Consider the following 5003-nt stretch of genomic DNA (forward strand, 5'->3'; position numbering starts at 1 on the left):
AGAAGAAGAAGAAGAAGAAGAAGAAGAAGAAGAAGAAGAAGAAGAAGAAGAAGAAGAAGAAGAAGAAGAAGAAGAAGAAGAAGAAGAACTCAGAGTAGTCGGTGCTCAGGAGCTCAGGAGGGCGGGGAAGTTAACCAAGGTTAACCTCAGGAAGGGGTTAACCACGCTGACATGTGACTACAGTACAGAGGGGACAGAGACAGTCCTACTCAGTATTTGGGTGGGACATTCTAGTTCAGAAGCCCCAGGACTGAAGCAGCATCCATCAGCTGTCCCCGGCCCACTTTCCTGAGTTTCACCTCCTCTCAGCCCAAACCCAAGCTCCAAACTATGAGGCACCAAACCATCAAAGGCCAATATTATGAAAGCCATTGCCTTTTAAATCTATTTGCCAGGAAATGTTTCTGAGTAAAAATAAACAACACTTGACTCTCCTTTTCCTCGCTCACTCCGGGGAATTCAGGCCGCACTCTCTAAGGCTGAGCCTCCCAGGCCTGACTTTCACTATCTAAGCCAAGGCACTGGGAGGGGAAAAACCCTCAGGGCTCATGGAAATTCCTGAGTCAGAATCCAGGAGGGCGACTCTGACACACAGCCTGGAGGCTTTAATAAGAGAACACACATCGATCTATGTGCTTACGGGGTTTACTTTAAATAATGCAATTCACAGGTGCCCTTGACGGGGTATATCAGTCTCAAAATATATCTCCTCCACATAAATATTGTAGAGCCAAAAATCATAGGAAGGAAACCAAACCTTTCTAATATGCAGACATGTGGAGTCTTGGTATTTCTGAAAGGGCGGGAAGCAAGGCCGACATCCCAGGCTTTATCACGTCAGATGCCAAGTACCAAGTCCTATACTGAAATAGATTTCTCTGCTGAGAAGTTCTTGCATTCTCTTGTTCTGGGTTGTCTGTTTGTGTGTGTGTGTGTTTGAGGGGAGGGGGTTGTGAATTTGTTGCTGTTTTGGTTTGGTTTGGTTTTTTTTGGTTTTTAGTTGGGTATTGTTGTTGTTGTTGTTGTTGTTGTTTGGTTTTGGTTTGTTGTTTGCATCTTACTGTGTGCTCCTGAGGTCATCCTTTGGTCTCCATGCACTTGCCCGCAGGAGCATACATACGTACGTGCACACAATCTCACGCTGGCTCACGTTCCAACTATCGAGTTGAGCATAGCTCTCATTCAGCAGTTTTAATTTAAAAAAAAAAAAATGTATATCGAAACAACAACATAGTAAATGCTTGTCTCTTCCCACAGTGTAAGAGGGAGGGGCTCTAGCTACCTGCGTCCCTATTCTCCACTGCTTTAGATTAAATTTTAACTAGTGTTTACAACTGCCTGCATGATTTCCCACACACACACACCCATTCCCTTGTTCCCGGGGAAAATCAGGATATCAGCATCTAGTGCAAAACTTCTGGGCTCAAATAAGGTTCAATCAAATTGAGTTTTCAGTCCTGTCTATATAATGAACACACCGCCTCTGCTAGAATATTGGCGCAGACAAGATCTTAGCTCGCTCCTCCTCAGCCTCGTGAGGTGACAACACAAGCAAGGCTTTTGCTCGTCCCAAGACTTCTGTTCTCTAACAGACTTGAGTTTCCACCCGGGTCCCTGTCTGTCCCTCAAGGCAAGACCCAAGGGCTCGTGGAAAAAAACCAAGCCCGCTAAAAGGCTTCCCTTCAAAGGACAGATATTTCAGCCAAGGAAAGCTCTAGAAAGAGCAAGGAACTGTTTTTTGTTTTGTTTTGTTTTTTTTTCATAGTCCCTTAAACTGTGGAGAAAAAATCTCTCACGGATACTACTATCAGTGTAAAACCTTTTAAAAAGCAGACCGCTCACTCCCTAAATGCAACTTAGCCACTGTGTTGTCTGAAGAGGACCTTCTGAAAGGTCAACGGAGAAAGCCAACCTCTTCAATCTTTCTCTCACACCAGACCTTGGGGCAGCTCTAACTTTCACCAGATAACACAGGGCATGTTTTCAGTAAGCTGGCTATAATGGAACACGGTGTAAACCATCAGCAAAGGAATTTGCTTTCCTTTAGTTTCGTGGGCTCCTGTGCCCTCCCCCAACACATCTCGATAGCACAGTTACCTCCCTGGGCACCAGATCAGGGCCTACCCTGTGCCAAATGTCAGTGCATCTGAAATCCTATCTTCTTTGCCAGCCAGTTAAAAGCCCTGAACAGCCATCAGAGAAAGAGAGAAAGAGAATCCACGCTGTCAGGGACAGTGTCAGTCTCTCATCTTCCGCCCCAAGGACTGTCTGTCCTCCAGTGTTATCCCCTTTGTCAGCTCCCGGAAGAGAACTGACAGGGCAGAGATAGAAAAGAAGGCAGCCAAGCGGCAGCAGCAGGTCCTGTCTCTTATGCGGGCTACGAGACCACTAGGGAACCAAAACAGCCCCAGACTTCAGCCCAGGGTCACCCTCAGCAGGTAGCAAGGAGGAGACGGAGAGGACCTGTGCACAGTTAACACCGGGCAAATTCGCAAGGAACAGATCTGAGCATAAAATAATGACCCTCCTGGCAGGCACAGGATGAAGACTGTGCAGAGTTCAGACTCCAGGTTTTCACAGTCTAACCTGAACCTGAATTCAAATCCCAGCCCCTGAATCTCCAAGCCATGGAACCTTTTCCATTGGGTAAGTACCTATCACTTGGCTACAATCCACTGTGCCCTGGGCTTGAAGCCAGAGGTGTACTGGTTCCCCAAGTCACACGGAGTTAAGCTGCACTGAAAAAAAAGGATATCAGCAAGTACAAAACGCAGGCAAAGTACCAGATAGCGAGAAAGAAAACACAGAGAGCTCACTCGCAGTGATAGGGCACAGGGTGACTAAGCAGGGTGTGGTGTGTACACCTATAACTCCAGCACTTGGGAGACTGAGGCAGGAGGATCCTGAGTTTGAGGCGAGACTAGGATATAAAGCAAGCCCTTTTCTCAAATAAATACAGAGAGAAGAGAAGAGAAGAGAGGAGAGGAGAAGAGAAGAGAAGAGAAGAGAAGAGAAGAGAAGAGAAGAGAAGAGAAGAGAAGAGAAGAGAAGAGAAGAGAAGAGAAGAGAAGAATAAAGAAAAAGTGTAGGTCAAAACAACAACAACAACATGACTTCCAAAGTCAACAGAGAAGGCCACTCAATGAAGACTGCAATTAAACATCGATCTAAATGACAGGGAACCAGGTACACCTGGGAAGGTCCCACTGAAACAGAGAAAAGACTAGTGTAACAAATGACTCCTCTATGGCTTTTGATTGCCACCTGTGAAAGTGCAGCTGAGATGCAGGAGTCAGCGTCAGCCTCAGCATCACCTCTAAGATGCTAGCATTCGAGGCCGGGTACCACATCACAGGCTCAGCTTCGCATGGGCTCCAATTTCCTCAACGATTAGAACACAGAATTAGATTTAAAAAAAAAAAAAAAATCTGAGGCAGCTAGCCACAGTGAAGCAAGACTTTAGTCCCGGCACGCGGGAGACAAAGAGGTGTGGGTGGGTGTGGGTGGGTGTGGGTGTGTGTGTCCATGCCCAGCCTGTCCTTTCACAGTTCATCGTGTCCCCCAAAAAAGTTAATAAACCATACACTCCACCAGTAGCACATTTCCTCTGAAGATTATTCTTGGACTACCATTTTAAAATCTTTATAAACCTGTTGAGCTTTCTGACTGACACAGATTAAACTGTCACTATACAGCCACTGTTCACGACCTTATCACAAGTGCTTTAGCGGCCAGTGAAGGCTCACTGCCAGCAGCCCCAAACCCTAGCCCGGGAGACAACAAATGCTTTCTAGATTCTTCTCTTTTCTATTTTGTTTTTTATTGGGTGGGGATGGGGTGGTACCGTTGGTTGGCCGGTTTTTTGAGACAGGGTATCTTAGAGTGACAAGGCGTCAGTGTGTCATGACAAGCTGAGGATAAAACCCTGAACTTCTGGTCCTCCTGCCTCCACATTCTGAGCACTGGGGTTGCTGGTGTGGACCACCACAACGTGCTTATGAATTGGTGGGGATTGAACCGTGAGCCTCATGAATGCTAGGCCAGCACGCTACAGAGCGACCCACAGGCTTCACATCTAAGGCAACCACAAAATGTGTGGCTTTTGTTCTTTAAACTATCCCAACATCTATCTACCTTTGATCACTTAGCTGTAGAGCAGGAGTGAAGCCCAGAGTGAGTGTGTTGTTGATGTGGGCACAGCCATGCCTCAGCCTCCTGGAAGTGGCCACACCCTCCCTGGGTGAGACTCAAAGGGATGGCTGGGCCTTCCTCAAATGGGATTATGGATCTTGACAGTGTGTGCAGAAACGGTCTTCCATAACTCCCTGATGACACCGGTGTTTACAATCTTAGAGGCTGCTCCCTTATAGAGACTGCTCCTAGCAAGCTGAGGGAAACATGCCTCTATGTCCAGGTGTATGCACTAAGCAAGCTAAGCTACATCAGTGAGCACATCCCACAAAACCCCAGCTTTTCTGTCGTTTTCATCCCAAATCAGAGTCCTGGGGGTGATAGGCAAGAAATCGGTGCTGGGCATTTCTTTTCAGAAGGTCAAAATGACTTTTAAACACTGAACTACGAATCTTATGCACAACTTAAGATGGAACAAGCGCAATAAGTGATTGGTTGGTTGGTTTTGTAAGCTGAGAGCTCACATCTTGATCCAAAGGCAGGAAACAGAGAAGGGAATACTGGTATTGTGCTGAGATTCTCAAAACCCTCAAGTTCACCTCCAGTGGTACAACTCCTCCAACAAGGCCAAAAGCTCCTGATTCTTCCCAAACGGTTCCATCAACTAGGGACCTTGTATTTGAACACAGGAGCCTATGGGAGCCTTCAAACCAACACACCCCTGGTAGGTCAACCAAGCCATTCAGTGGATAGCCACTCAAGAGTATATGGAAACACAAACTGGATTCAGTTAATAATAATAAAAGAGGAAGAAGAAGAAGAAGAAGAAGAAGAAGAAGAAGGAGGAGGAGGAGGAGGAGGAGGAGGAGAAG

The 5003-nt window shown here is 46.5% G+C and overlaps 1 protein-coding gene across 3 annotated transcripts in view; it reads right to left on the bottom strand.

The window, feature by feature from the left end:
- Positions 1–5003, bottom strand: part of Utrn (utrophin) — a 494125-nt gene that overhangs the window by 475539 nt on the left and 13583 nt on the right. The window lies entirely within an intron of this gene.

Source organism: Mus pahari, chromosome 21, assembly GCF_900095145.1.
Source record: "Mus pahari chromosome 21, PAHARI_EIJ_v1.1, whole genome shotgun sequence".
Taxonomy (NCBI): Eukaryota; Metazoa; Chordata; class Mammalia; order Rodentia; family Muridae; genus Mus; species Mus pahari.